General features: G+C 49.6%; 1 non-coding gene and 1 pseudogene across 1 annotated transcript; both read right to left on the reverse strand.

The window, feature by feature from the left end:
• Window positions 1–5798: 5798 nt before the first annotated feature.
• On the reverse strand, window positions 5799–5973 carry LOC144669687 (U2 spliceosomal RNA; annotated as a pseudogene).
• Window positions 5974–15012: 9039 nt separating this feature from the next.
• LOC144669673 (U2 spliceosomal RNA) lies at window positions 15013–15199 on the reverse strand. The gene has a single exon (XR_013573715.1). It is a non-coding gene; the product is annotated as a U2 spliceosomal RNA (small nuclear RNA).
• Window positions 15200–15747: the final 548 nt, after the last annotated feature.

The raw sequence follows: 15747 nt of genomic DNA on the forward strand, positions 1-15747 counted from the left end.
GCACTACAGTTGCTGCCTGGCTGCCATTTCAAGTACAGAGACAAGGGGCAGCCCCATGACCCCTCCCCCGACTCCTGCACAATATGCAAATGTAGCACATTGTCTGAGTGCAATTTGGGAGCTGAAGACGGTTTCACAGTGGGATACAAGATATGAGGAGAGGTTTCCTCACAGACACACCGCCACATAAGCCCCTTTAAATTTGCGCGGCTGTGCAAAAAGTTTAATGGGCCCGCACACTTAAACAAATCGGTCACGCACTGTAATGACTCGCCTCATTCAGTTCAACAGAAATTAGGATCATGTTTTTAACCTGTGCCCTAGTTTTAAAATATTTTGTGTTCCATATTTACTTTCTCAATTTGTTATTAATTTACTTTACATTGCTTTATATTCTATTTTGTCTTGGACATGCATCACGGTTCGTTCAATCTCACTGGTTAAGAAAATTAAAATATTTAGTTTGATCAGGGTCTTACACTTGTCAAGAGGAGCCCTTTCAAATACTGGCCTGCTTTTGGAGGCCTGAAGTCACTGGAGCTGCACAAGTCAAGACGACTGAAGGCCTGATTCGCTGTGTAATATACTTTGCAGCATCTTGTTGCACTAGCAGGCAGGAAGGAGTTTTCAGCAATGCAGTTTAAAGGCTTGATACACTAAGTACACTTTCATTTCAGGTTTGTCATTTCAGGACGCTGCGTGTTTTTTTGCTCTGTTTTCTGACTCTGAAATTCTAATTCAGACTGTGGAGAAGAGCTGTTGTTGCTGCTGTTGGTTTTCTTTGTAACTGTTGTCGTTTTTTTGTGGAAAAATATACCTTATCCATAAAATATCTGAAAGAACATTACAAAACATTTCAAAATGGCCATCGCAAAAAGTGCAATCATATTCCAGTTTTTCAAATAGATCATGTCGCACCCTGCGACGCTTCAATACGATCAATGAACATTACAGACATTTCAACATGCTCATTACAGGCAGTCAGACAGTGCAATAGTATTCAAGTTATCTACATAGATCATGTTGCACTCTGAGGTGCTTCAATACAATTGTGATAAATGTAATATTCACTGCATACATTCAATGTGAGTCTTTCAGGCCGAGGGGTCCATACCTTTCCCAGTCCCTCGGTGCACTATGGCTGAAAGGTCTTAGACAGCGACCGTTCCCCACTGCGCATTTGTGGCGGCTGCCCCAAGCTTTAGTGCGTCCCTCAGCACGTAGTCCTCGGCCTTGGAATGTGCCAGCCAGTCTGCAACACTCTGCTGGGGACAACTCATTGCACTGGAAGACCAACAAGTTTCGGGCAGACCAAAGAGCGTCTTTCACCGAGTAGATGATCCTCCACCTGCTTGTCTCGATGTGCGTCCCTGTCCCTGGGATCAACACGTAGAGCACAGAGACCTGTGTCACAGAACTGCTTGGGATGAACCGCGACAAAAACCACGGCAACTCTCTGCAGACCTTCTTTGCAAACGCACATTCCACAAAGAGGTGAACAACGGTCTCGTCCCCACGACAGCCACCTCGAGGTCAACATGCAGAGAGGGTGAGACTTCAGGAAGGATCTGACGGGGAGGGCATTTCTCACCACCAGCCAAGCTACGTCTTGGTGCTTGTTGGAAAGTTCTGGAGACGAGGCATTCTGCCAAACGACTTTGACAGTCTGCTCGGGGAAACATCGCACAGGATCCACCATCTCCTTTCCCCGCAGGGCCTATAGGACGTTACGTGCCGACCACTGCCTGATGGACTTGGGGTCAAAGGTGTTTTTCTGCATAAAGTTTTCCACCAGGGACAGGTGGTACGGCACGGTCCAACTACTTGGAGCGTTCCGCGGCAGCGTGGCCACACCCATCCTTCGCTAAACCGGGGACAGGTAGAACCTCAGCACGTAGTGACACCTGGTGTTTGCGTACCGAGGGTCTACGCACAGCTTGATACAGCCGCACACAAAGGTGGCCATCAGTGTGAGGGCGATGTTGGGCACGTTTATTCCCCCTTTATCTAGAGGCTTATACAGCGCGTCCCTGCGGACACGATCCATTTTCGACCTCCAGATAAAGCGGAAGATGGCTCGGGTGATCGCCGTCGCGCAGCAGTCTGGAATGGGCCAGACCTGCGCCATGTACAGCAACAGCGAGAGTGCCTCACACCTGATGACCAGGTTCTTACCCGCAACGGAGAGGAAGCGTCGCTCCCAGATTCCCAGTTTCCTTTTCACCATAGACACTGGATCCTTCCAGTTTCTAACGCATACCCCGGTCCCTCTGAACCATATCCCCAGCACCTTCAGGCCGTCAGCACTGACGGTGAAGGGGACAAAGGATCGGTCAGCCCAGTTCCCAAAGAACACGGCCTCGCTCTTCCCACGATTTACCTTGGCTCCCGAGTCCAGTTCGAACTGGTCGCAGATGTGGATCAGTCTGCACACCGACAGCGGATCAGAACAGAAGACGGCGACATCGTCCATGTACAGGGAGGCTTTGATCTGAGTGCCTCCACTGCCTGGGATCGTAACTCCTCTAATGCCCGGATCCTTCCTGATGGACTCAGCAAAGAACAGGCGAGAGAGGACAGCCCTGCCTGACTCCAGATTTAATTGGAAAGCTATCTGATTCCCACCCATTGATTGAGACTGCGCTACTGATGTTAGTGTAGAGTAGGATCCAACTGGATCCAATTGCGAATTCCCTCCCCAAACCCCATTTTGAGAGCACATCCACCATGTAGGTGTGCGATATTCTGTCAAAGGCTTTCTCCTAATCCAGGCTGATGAGGCAGGTGTCCACACCCCTGTCCTGCACATAGGCAATCGTATCCCTGAGCAGCGCCAGGCTGTCAGAGATCTTCCTGCCCGGCACAGTGCAGGTCTGGTCAGGGTGTATCACCAATTCCAGAGCGGATTTGACCCGATTGGCGATGACCTTGGACAGAATCTTATAGTCCACATTCAACAGTGAAATGGGTCGCCAATTTCTAATTTCCTCCCTTTCTTCCTTGTGCTTGTACATGAGGGTGATGATGCCTTTCCTCATGGATTCTGACATACTGCCGGCCAGGAGCATACTCTCGTACACCCCTAGCAGGTCTGGGCCCATCCAGTCCCACAGAGCCCAATACAACTCCGCCGGCAAGCCGTCACTTCTGGGGAGATTTACTCTTCTCGAAGGACTCAAGGGCCTAAGTCAGTTCGTCAGGAGTTCGCGGTTTGTCCAGCCTCTCCCGTGTACTGTCGCCTAAGACCTCCGTGATAGAGGACAAGGAGGACTGGGAGGCCGTGCTGTCCGTCGGCTTCACGTCATAAAATCCGGCATAAAAGGATTTGCTGATCCTCAAAATGTCGGACTGCGCTGACTTTACTGATCTGTCTTCTTCATTCAGGCTGCTGAACACAGAGCTCTCTCTCTGTTCCTCTTGGAAGAAGAAACGTGAGCACGTCTCATCCTGCTCCACGGAGCGGACTCTGGAACGGAAGATGTTCTTGGAGGCAAAGTGCGAGGCTTGCTGGCTCTTCACCTCTTGGAGTTCTTCCTTGACATCGACCCCCACCGACTGCAGCCGGAGCAGATTCTGCATGTTTTTCTGGAGTCGGGACATTTCCCTCTCTTCCTTTCTAGCTTTCTGGATGCTTTTGAGGATGAAAAACCTCTTGGTGTTTCCCTTGATCGCTTCCCACCAGTGTGTCAGGGACTCAAAGAGGGGTTTCATGGTTCTCCAACCTTCATAAGCCCTCTTGAGCTCCTCAATGTTCTCTGGGGTCAGCAGTTGCACGAATAGCTTCCATGCCCCCCTGCCCACCCTCAGGTCCTTCTCCAAGTGGCAGTCCGCCAGTAGGATGCAGTGGTCAGAGAAGAACACCGGCTTGACCTCGGTGGATCTGACTGTGAATGCACGGGACACAAAGAGGAAGTCTATCCTGGAACGAATGGACCCGTCTGGCCGCGACCAGGTGTATCTACGCTGCGCTCCGTCTGCAGGGTTGCTGAAGACGTCGTGCAGCTTGGCATCCTTAACTGTTTCCATCAGGGATCTGGACGTAGCGTCCAATCTGCTGCCGGCCCTGCCGGATCGTCCAGCCGCATCGATGATGCAGTTGAAGTCACCGCCCAGAATGACCGGCCTGGAGGTCGCCAGCAGCAGTGGGAGCTGCTGAAAAACCTCCAGCCGCTCAGCTCCTTGTGACGGGCCATACACGTTAATTAACCGGAGTGGAGCGTTCTTGTACATTACGTCTGCTACGAGGAGTCGCCCGCCCACCACCTCCTTGACCTCGGAGACGGTGAAGTTGCCTCCCCGCAGCAGAATACCCGGGCCGGAGGAACGAGAGTCGTTTCCGCCCGACCAGATCGATGGCCCGTGGGACCACCACCGTGACCATTGCCTGTAGGAGCTGAACTGGATAACCTCACTTATCCACGTTAAACTCCATCTGCCAAATTTTGGCCCATTCACCTAACCTGCCCATATCCATTTGTAAATTTCTCATTTCTTCACTGCAACTTACTTTCCCACCTATTTTGGTGTCATCTGCAAATTTAGCTATGGTACCTTCTACTCCTGAATCCAAGTAAATAGTTGGGGCCCAAGGACCGAACCCTGTGGCACCCCACTAGTTACAGCTTGCCATCCACAAAAGACCCATTTATCCTGACTCTCTGCTTTCTGTTGGTTAGCCAAAGCTCTATCCAAGCAAATATATTACCCTTAGCTGCGTGTGATCTTATCTTGTGTATTAATCTTTTGTGCGGCACCTTATCAAATGCCTTCTGGAAGTCCAGACATACTACATCTACAGGATCGCCATTATCCACTTTGCTTGTCACATCTTCAAAGAACTCTAGCAATTTAGTCAAACACGATTTAGTCTTCATAAAGCCATGCTGACTCTGATGGATTGCATTTTGACTTGCATTTTAGGAGGGTAGTGAAGGCATTGGAGAGAGTGCAGAAGAGGTTTACGAGTTTGGTTCCAGGGGCGAGGAAGTTGAGTTATGAAGTAAGATTGGAGAAGTTGGGACTGTATTCCTTGGGGAAAAGAAGTCTGAGAGGAGACTTGATAGAGGTATTGAAAATCATGAGGTATCTGGAGAGAGTAGATAGGGAGAAACTGCTTGCACCGATGAAAGGATCGAGAAGGAGCGGGCACAGGTTTAAAGTAACTAGCAGAAGAAGCAAAAGTGATAGGAGCAGCGAGTGGTCAGGGTCTGGAATGCACCGCCTGATAGCGTGGCGGAGGCAGGTTCAATTGAAGAGGGAATGAGATGATTATTTGAAAAGAAAGCATGTGCTGGGTTACGTGGAGAAGGCAGGAGAATGGCACGAAGTGAAATGTTCATTGGGAGAGCTGGTGCAGTCACGACGGGCGGAATGGGCTCCTTGTGCAGTGTAAGGATTGTGTGAACGTGGATGTAGACGTTTCCGAGTAGCTGTGTAAAGTGTGTGAGCTTTGAGGTGTGAGTTTTGACTGTTGCTGTATCAGCAGCAGCAGCAGCAGCGGGCGGGAGCGGCAGCAGAGAGCTGGTTGAAAGTGTTGTGAGGCGAAAGGTGCAGCTGAGAGAGTGTTTGAGAGGTGTATTTGCAAGTGAAAGATGTTTTTGTATGAGTGAGGTAGAGTGTTTGTGAGATGAGAGTGGTGTCTGTGAGCGTTGGGTGAGCGTGCGTGTTTTTTGTGTGTAGATGGTGCGGGTGAGTGAGAAAGAAAGAAAGTTGTGTTTTGAAAGATGTGCATGTTGAAAAGTAAAGAAAGCAGATGTTTGTAAGAAAACTATTTTTAGCATTGAAAATCCCCTGGAAAGGGGTGGTGCACCATTCCCAGAGATACTGCAATACCGGGTCGATGCGTGGAGTGGACGGAGCAAGCCCCTATTCCATCTCCCTGTTCCAAAAATCAATTTAATATATGGTCCCCAGATAAGGGACGTATCAGATATTAAACTGATAAGAACAGATTTTTTTTTTTTGTAAAAATATACTTTATTCATAAAATATCTTCAATCACATTCCAAACCATTTCAAAAACAACATTACAAGGGTACAATCCAGGTTAAACTTTTACAAAATGTATCACCAGGTGCATCAGTACAAACAATATTACAATCATTTACAGCCTTTCATTTTGAGCTGTACAGCCCGAGGGGCTCTAAACAGTTCCCAGTCTCTCGGTGCGCTGTGGTAGAAAGGTCTTAGACAGCGACCCTTCCCCATTGCGCCTTTGCGGCAGCTGCCCCAAGCTTTAGTGCGTCCCTCAGCACGTAGTCCTGGACTTTGGATTGTGCCAGTCCGCAACAATCGGTCGGGGACAACTCTTTGTGCTGGAAGACCAACAAGTTTCGGGCAGACCAAAGCGCGTCTTTCACCGAGTTGATGATCCTCCAGCTGCAGTCGATGTTTGTCTCGGTGTGTGTCCCTGGGAACAGCCCGTAGAGCACAGAGTCCTGTGTCACAGAACTGCTCGGGATGAACCTCGACAGCAACCACTGCATCTCTCTCCAGACTTTCTTTGCAAAGGCACAATCCACAAGGAGGTGAACAACGGTCTCTTCCCCACCACAGCCACCTCGAGGGCAACGTGCAGAGGGGGTGAGCCTCCTGGCGTGTAGGAAGGATCTGACGGGGAGGGCCTTTCTCACCACCAGCCAAGCTACGTCTTGGTGCTTGTTGGAAAGTTCTGGCGATGAGGCATTCTGCCAAATGACTTTGACAGTCTGCTCGGGGAACCATCCCACAGGGTCCACCCTCTCCTTTTCCCTCAGGGCCTCTAGGACGTTACGTGCTGACCACTGCCTGATGGACTTGTGGTCAAAGGTGTTTTTCTGCATAAATTTTTCCACCAGGGACAGGTGTTGCTGTACGTGGCGCAGGTCTGGCCCATTCCTCACTCCTGCGCTGTGGCGATCACGCCAGCCATCTTCCGCTTTATCTGGAGGTCAAAAGTTGATCCTGTTTGCAGGGACATGATGTAAAAAAACTCTGGATGAAGGGGGAAAAAACATGCCCAACATCACCCTCATCCTGATGGCCACCTTTGTGTATGGCAGTATCAAGCTGTGTGTAGACCCAAACACCAAGCGTCACTACGTGCTGAGGTTCTACCTGTCCCTGGTGTTGCGAAGGATGGGTCTGGCCACCCTGCCGCGGAACGCTCCAAGTGCCGTATCACCTGCCCCGTGTGGAAAAACTTATGCAGAGAAACACCTTTGTCCGCAAGTCCATCAGGCAGTGGTTAGCACGTATCACCCTAGAGGCCCTGCGGGAAAAGGAGATGGTGGATTCCGGCGGACGGTTCGCCGAACAGACCGTCAGGGTCATTTGGCAGAATGCCTCATCACCAGAACTCTGAAGAGAGTGGCCGTGGTTCTTGTCGAGGTGCATCCCGAGCAGTTCCGTGACACAGGTATGGACTCTGTGCTCCAGGGGCTGTTCCCAGGGACACACGCCGAGACAAACATCAACTACCGCCGGAGGATCCACTCGGTGAAAGACACTCTTTGGCTGTCCGAAACTTGTTGGTCTTCCATTGCAAAGAGTTGGCACATTCCAAGGTCCAGGACTACGTGCTGAGGGACGCACTAAAGTTTGGGGCAAAGGCGTAATGGAGAAAGGTCGCTGTCTACGGTTGCGCTAGATGTGTCGTGTAACTGGCAGGTAATGGAAAATTTCGAGAAACACTCAGTCACAAGGGAGAACACGTGACAGGCATGAGAGACAATCTATGAGTCTTTGTAGCTGAGTTTCCGTGTGAGCAACTAGCTCACAGCGCAGAGGAGTTCTTCGATCGAGGCCTGCTGTATTTTTGTCTTTGCTTTCAGCTTGAGCAGTCAAAGAACAAAGAAGAAAAAAAAGTACAGCACAGGAACAGGCACTTCGGTCCTCCAAGCCTGCGCCGATCGGTCTGTGGAGCTTGCCAGCTGACCAGGTATGCAGCTAAAGTCCTTCCACATCTACAGGGAAGGCAAAGTCAGCAGCGTTTCTCCCAGAGTGTAGAGAGTCCTTGGAACTCTCTTCCTCGAAAGGTGGTGGAAACAGAGTCTTTGAATATTTTCAAGACAGAGCTGGATAGATTAACAAGGCGGGGTTGGAAGGTTATCGCTGGTAGGCAGGAATGTGGGGTTGAGGTTACAATCGGATCAGCCATGATCTTCTGAGTAGTGGAGCAGGCTCTTGGGGCCCAGTGGCCTACTCCTGCTCCTAAGTTGTATGTTCAGACATGTAGGGGCATTACTTTTTACTGATTCCAGTGCTTCTCCTGCACTGAACCTGGAGAGTACTACGTCAGCTGCTGTTGAGTTGTTTCCTGATGCCCTGCTTTCTTTTGTACGAGCTGTCTAGCATCCTCGTTTATGGGCTTCCTTTGCTTGGCATTGGGCCTTCTTTTGGGCTGACTGTTGGTCTATTTCCTTTACGGGATGTCAGCATGACATCACCAGAAGGGAAATGTGTCATGTTATGAAGTCACAGTAAATAAGTCCAATGCATTATATCATTATAATAACACAAGATGATGATCAGCAGTGAGAAGGCAGGTGGCAGCAAGGATAAGTACAGGTACGACACAGCGAACAGCCTTAGATCCTGTTAAAATGTTGAAAATGTTTCTCCCCTTCTCGAAGATTATTTCCTTCAAAATTTTAGAAATCTTTCAGCTTCAACCAGAAGTCACACACAAGCCAAACAACAAAACCACCTGCGTGCACAGCACAGCACACCATCTGCCAGCCTGCAATGATGTCGGCTCTCTTTTAATCACCTTTTCCCCTCCCATCAGTCCTATTCAGCAGGCAAGCAAAGGAGCGCAGAAAATACATCTGCACGGCTGTTTCTAACTTCTAGAAAGGGAACAGCCTTATCCTAGGAAAGTGAAAAATACCTATACTGTCACAAAGTGATGAACTTGAACTGCAAAACACCACGCTTACCTGAGCTTGTGTCACAGTTTTTGCTGTCTATCTCAGCCAGTATTCTCAGTCGTCCATCCTGGCTTCTTGCTCTCTCTGCAGCTTTCAGATGCCTCCCCTTGGCCGGCCTCAGTGCTCGGTGATAGATCAGCGCTCGGTATTATTTCTGTCCTCAGTGGTAACTGCTAGGGGAGAAAGGCTTGACTTTTTCAATCACCTTTTACCTCAGTAAAATCCAAGTAGAACCTAAAGTGGCAATGCTTCTCCCTCTCAGCACCCAACATGTCTTGCCTTTTCTTCAGGTTGGATTTGAGGAAGCACTACAGTTGCTGCCTGGCTGCCATTTCAAGTACAGAGACAAGGGGCAGCCCCATGACCCCTCCCCCGACTCCTGCACAATATGCAAATGTAGCACATTGTCTGAGTGCAATTTGGGAGCTGAAGACGGTTTCACAGTGGGATACAAGATATGAGGAGAGGTTTCCTCACAGACACACCGCCACATAAGCCCCTTTAAATTTGCGCGGCTGTGCAAAAAGTTTAATGGGCCCGCACACTTAAACAAATCGGTCACGCACTGTAATGACTCGCCTCATTCAGTTCAACAGAAATTAGGATCATGTTTTTAACCTGTGCCCTAGTTTTAAAATATTTTGTGTTCCATATTTACTTTCTCAATTTGTTATTAATTTACTTTACATTGCTTTATATTCTATTTTGTCTTGGACATGCATCACGGTTCGTTCAATCTCACTGGTTAAGAAAATTAAAATATTTAGTTTGATCAGGGTCTTACACTTGTCAAGAGGAGCCCTTTCAAATACTGGCCTGCTTTTGGAGGCCTGAAGTCACTGGAGCTGCACAAGTCAAGACGACTGAAGGCCTGATTCGCTGTGTAATATACTTTGCAGCATCTTGTTGCACTAGCAGGCAGGAAGGAGTTTTCAGCAATGCAGTTTAAAGGCTTGATACACTAAGTACACTTTCATTTCAGGTTTGTCATTTCAGGACGCTGCGTGTTTTTTTGCTCTGTTTTCTGACTCTGAAATTCTAATTCAGACTGTGGAGAAGAGCTGTTGTTGCTGCTGTTGGTTTTCTTTGTAACTGTTGTCGTTTTTTTGTGGAAAAATATACCTTATCCATAAAATATCTGAAAGAACATTACAAAACATTTCAAAATGGCCATCGCAAAAAGTGCAATCATATTCCAGTTTTTCAAATAGATCATGTCGCACCCTGCGACGCTTCAATACGATCAATGAACATTACAGACATTTCAACATGCTCATTACAGGCAGTCAGACAGTGCAATAGTATTCAAGTTATCTACATAGATCATGTTGCACTCTGAGGTGCTTCAATACAATTGTGATAAATGTAATATTCACTGCATACATTCAATGTGAGTCTTTCAGGCCGAGGGGTCCATACCTTTCCCAGTCCCTCGGTGCACTATGGCTGAAAGGTCTTAGACAGCGACCGTTCCCCACTGCGCATTTGTGGCGGCTGCCCCAAGCTTTAGTGCGTCCCTCAGCACGTAGTCCTCGGCCTTGGAATGTGCCAGCCAGTCTGCAACACTCTGCTGGGGACAACTCATTGCACTGGAAGACCAACAAGTTTCGGGCAGACCAAAGAGCGTCTTTCACCGAGTAGATGATCCTCCACCTGCTTGTCTCGATGTGCGTCCCTGTCCCTGGGATCAACACGTAGAGCACAGAGACCTGTGTCACAGAACTGCTTGGGATGAACCGCGACAAAAACCACGGCAACTCTCTGCAGACCTTCTTTGCAAACGCACATTCCACAAAGAGGTGAACAACGGTCTCGTCCCCACGACAGCCACCTCGAGGTCAACATGCAGAGAGGGTGAGACTTCAGGAAGGATCTGACGGGGAGGGCATTTCTCACCACCAGCCAAGCTACGTCTTGGTGCTTGTTGGAAAGTTCTGGAGACGAGGCATTCTGCCAAACGACTTTGACAGTCTGCTCGGGGAAACATCGCACAGGATCCACCATCTCCTTTCCCCGCAGGGCCTATAGGACGTTACGTGCCGACCACTGCCTGATGGACTTGGGGTCAAAGGTGTTTTTCTGCATAAAGTTTTCCACCAGGGACAGGTGGTACGGCACGGTCCAACTACTTGGAGCGTTCCGCGGCAGCGTGGCCACACCCATCCTTCGCTAAACCGGGGACAGGTAGAACCTCAGCACGTAGTGACACCTGGTGTTTGCGTACCGAGGGTCTACGCACAGCTTGATACAGCCGCACACAAAGGTGGCCATCAGTGTGAGGGCGATGTTGGGCACGTTTATTCCCCCTTTATCTAGAGGCTTATACAGCGCGTCCCTGCGGACACGATCCATTTTCGACCTCCAGATAAAGCGGAAGATGGCTCGGGTGATCGCCGTCGCGCAGCAGTCTGGAATGGGCCAGACCTGCGCCATGTACAGCAACAGCGAGAGTGCCTCACACCTGATGACCAGGTTCTTACCCGCAACGGAGAGGAAGCGTCGCTCCCAGATTCCCAGTTTCCTTTTCACCATAGACACTGGATCCTTCCAGTTTCTAACGCATACCCCGGTCCCTCTGAACCATATCCCCAGCACCTTCAGGCCGTCAGCACTGACGGTGAAGGGGACAAAGGATCGGTCAGCCCAGTTCCCAAAGAACACGGCCTCGCTCTTCCCACGATTTACCTTGGCTCCCGAGTCCAGTTCGAACTGGTCGCAGATGTGGATCAGTCTGCACACCGACAGCGGATCAGAACAGAAGACGGCGACATCGTCCATGTACAGGGAGGCTTTGATCTGAGTGCCTCCACTGCCTGGGATCGTAACTCCTCTAATGCCCGGATCCTTCCTGATGGACTCAGCAAAGAACAGGCGAGAGAGGACAGCCCTGCCTGACTCCAGATTTAATTGGAAAGCTATCTGATTCCCACCCATTGATTGAGACTGCGCTACTGATGTTAGTGTAGAGTAGGATCCAACTGGATCCAATTGCGAATTCCCTCCCCAAACCCCATTTTGAGAGCACATCCACCATGTAGGTGTGCGATATTCTGTCAAAGGCTTTCTCCTAATCCAGGCTGATGAGGCAGGTGTCCACACCCCTGTCCTGCACATAGGCAATCGTATCCCTGAGCAGCGCCAGGCTGTCAGAGATCTTCCTGCCCGGCACAGTGCAGGTCTGGTCAGGGTGTATCACCAATTCCAGAGCGGATTTGACCCGATTGGCGATGACCTTGGACAGAATCTTATAGTCCACATTCAACAGTGAAATGGGTCGCCAATTTCTAATTTCCTCCCTTTCTTCCTTGTGCTTGTACATGAGGGTGATGATGCCTTTCCTCATGGATTCTGACATACTGCCGGCCAGGAGCATACTCTCGTACACCCCTAGCAGGTCTGGGCCCATCCAGTCCCACAGAGCCCAATACAACTCCGCCGGCAAGCCGTCACTTCTGGGGAGATTTACTCTTCTCGAAGGACTCAAGGGCCTAAGTCAGTTCGTCAGGAGTTCGCGGTTTGTCCAGCCTCTCCCGTGTACTGTCGCCTAAGACCTCCGTGATAGAGGACAAGGAGGACTGGGAGGCCGTGCTGTCCGTCGGCTTCACGTCATAAAATCCGGCATAAAAGGATTTGCTGATCCTCAAAATGTCGGACTGCGCTGACTTTACTGATCTGTCTTCTTCATTCAGGCTGCTGAACACAGAGCTCTCTCTCTGTTCCTCTTGGAAGAAGAAACGTGAGCACGTCTCATCCTGCTCCACGGAGCGGACTCTGGAACGGAAGATGTTCTTGGAGGCAAAGTGCGAGGCTTGCTGGCTCTTCACCTCTTGGAGTTCTTCCTTGACATCGACCCCCACCGACTGCAGCCGGAGCAGATTCTGCATGTTTTTCTGGAGTCGGGACATTTCCCTCTCTTCCTTTCTAGCTTTCTGGATGCTTTTGAGGATGAAAAACCTCTTGGTGTTTCCCTTGATCGCTTCCCACCGGTGTGTCAGGGACTCAAAGAGGGGTTTCATGGTTCTCCAACCTTCATAAGCCCTCTTGAGCTCCTCAATGTTCTCTGGGGTCAGCAGTTGCACGAATAGCTTCCATGCCCCCCTGCCCACCCTCAGGTCCTTCTCCAAGTGGCAGTCCGCCAGTAGGATGCAGTGGTCAGAGAAGAACACCGGCTTGACCTCGGTGGATCTGACTGTGAATGCACGGGACACAAAGAGGAAGTCTATCCTGGAACGAATGGACCCGTCTGGCCGCGACCAGGTGTATCTACGCTGCGCTCCGTCTGCAGGGTTGCTGAAGACGTCGTGCAGCTTGGCATCCTTAACTGTTTCCATCAGGGATCTGGACGTAGCGTCCAATCTGCTGCCGGCCCTGCCGGATCGTCCAGCCGCATCGATGATGCAGTTGAAGTCACCGCCCAGAATGACCGGCCTGGAGGTCGCCAGCAGCAGTGGGAGCTGCTGAAAAACCTCCAGCCGCTCAGCTCCTTGTGACGGGCCATACACGTTAATTAACCGGAGTGGAGCGTTCTTGTACATTACGTCTGCTACGAGGAGTCGCCCGCCCACCACCTCCTTGACCTCGGAGACGGTGAAGTTGCCTCCCCGCAGCAGAATACCCGGGCCGGAGGAACGAGAGTCGTTTCCGCCCGACCAGATCGATGGCCCGTGGGACCACCACCGTGACCATTGCCTGTAGGAGCTGAACTGGATAACCTCACTTATCCACGTTAAACTCCATCTGCCAAATTTTGGCCCATTCACCTAACCTGTCCATATCCATTTGTAAATTTCTCATTTCTTCACTGCAACTTACTTTCCCACCTATTTTGGTGTCATCTGCAAATTTAGCTATGGTACCTTCTACTCCTGAATCCAAGTAAATAGTTGGGGCCCAAGGACCGAACCCTGTGGCACCCCACTAGTTACAGCTTGCCATCCACAAAAGACCCATTTATCCTGACTCTCTGCTTTCTGTTGGTTAGCCAAAGCTCTATCCAAGCAAATATATTACCCTTAGCTGCGTGTGATCTTATCTTGTGTATTAATCTTTTGTGCGGCACCTTATCAAATGCCTTCTGGAAGTCCAGACATACTACATCTACAGGATCGCCATTATCCACTTTGCTTGTCACATCTTCAAAGAACTCTAGCAATTTAGTCAAACACGATTTAGTCTTCATAAAGCCATGCTGACTCTGATGGATTGCATTTTGACTTGCATTTTAGGAGGGTAGTGAAGGCATTGGAGAGAGTGCAGAAGAGGTTTACGAGTTTGGTTCCAGGGGCGAGGAAGTTGAGTTATGAAGTAAGATTGGAGAAGTTGGGACTGTATTCCTTGGGGAAAAGAAGTCTGAGAGGAGACTTGATAGAGGTATTGAAAATCATGAGGTATCTGGAGAGAGTAGATAGGGAGAAACTGCTTGCACCGATGAAAGGATCGAGAAGGAGCGGGCACAGGTTTAAAGTAACTAGCAGAAGAAGCAAAAGTGATAGGAGCAGCGAGTGGTCAGGGTCTGGAATGCACCGCCTGATAGCGTGGCGGAGGCAGGTTCAATTGAAGAGGGAATGAGATGATTATTTGAAAAGAAAGCATGTGCTGGGTTACGTGGAGAAGGCAGGAGAATGGCACGAAGTGAAATGTTCATTGGGAGAGCTGGTGCAGTCACGACGGGCGGAATGGGCTCCTTGTGCAGTGTAAGGATTGTGTGAACGTGGATGTAGACGTTTCCGAGTAGCTGTGTAAAGTGGGTGAGCTTTGAGGTGTGAGTTTTGACTGTTGCTGTATCAGCAGCAGCAGCAGCAGCGGGCGGGAGCGGCAGCAGAGAGCTGGTTGAAAATGTTGTGAGGCGAAAGGTGCAGCTGAGAGAGTGTTTGAGAGGTGTATTTGCAAGTGAAAGATGTTTTTGTATGAGTGAGGTAGAGTGTTTGTGAGATGAGAGTGGTGTCTGTGAGCGTTGGGTGAGCGTGCGTGTTTTTTGTGTGTAGATGGTGCGGGTGAGTGAGAAAGAAAGAAAGTTGGGTTTTGAAAGATGTGCATGTTGAAAAGTAAAGAAAGCAGATGTTTGTAAGAAAACTATTTTTAGCATTGAAAATCCCCTGGAAAGGGGTGGTGCACCATTCCCAGAGATACTGCAATACCGGGTCGATGCGTGGAGTGGACGGAGCAAGCCCCTATTCCATCTCCCTGCTCCAAAAATCAATTTAATATATGGTCCCCAGATAAGGGACGTATCAGATATTAAACTGATAAGAACAGATTTTTTTTTTTTTATTTGTAAAAATATACTTTATTCATAAAATATCTTCAATCACATTCAAAACCATTTCAAAAACAACATTACAAGGGTACAATCCAGGTTAAACTTTTACAAAATGTATCACCAGGTGCATCAGTACAAACAATATTACAGTCATTTACAGCCTTTCATTTTGATCTGTACAGCCCGAGGGGCTCTAAACAGTTCCCAGTCTCTCGGTGCGCTGTGGTAGAAAGGTCTTAGACAGCGACCCTTCCCCATTGCGCCTTTGCGGCAGCTGCCCCAAGCTTTAGTGCGTCCCTCAGCACGTAGTCCTGGACTTTGGATTGTGCCAGTCCGCAACAAACGGTCGGGGACAACTCTTTGTGCTGGAAGACCAACAAGTTTCGGGCAGACCAAAGCGCCTCTTTCACCGAGTTGATGATCCTCCAGCTGCAGTCGATGTTTGTCTCGGTGTGTGTCCCTGGGAACAGCCCGTAGAGCACAGAGTCCTGTGTCACAGAACTGCTCGGGATGAACCTCGACAGCAACCACTGCATCTCTCTCCAGACTTTCTTTGCAAAGGCACAATCCACAAGGAGG

Source organism: Cetorhinus maximus, chromosome 29 (genome assembly GCF_964194155.1).
Source record: "Cetorhinus maximus chromosome 29, sCetMax3.hap1.1, whole genome shotgun sequence".
NCBI lineage: Eukaryota > Metazoa > Chordata > Chondrichthyes > Lamniformes > Cetorhinidae > Cetorhinus > Cetorhinus maximus.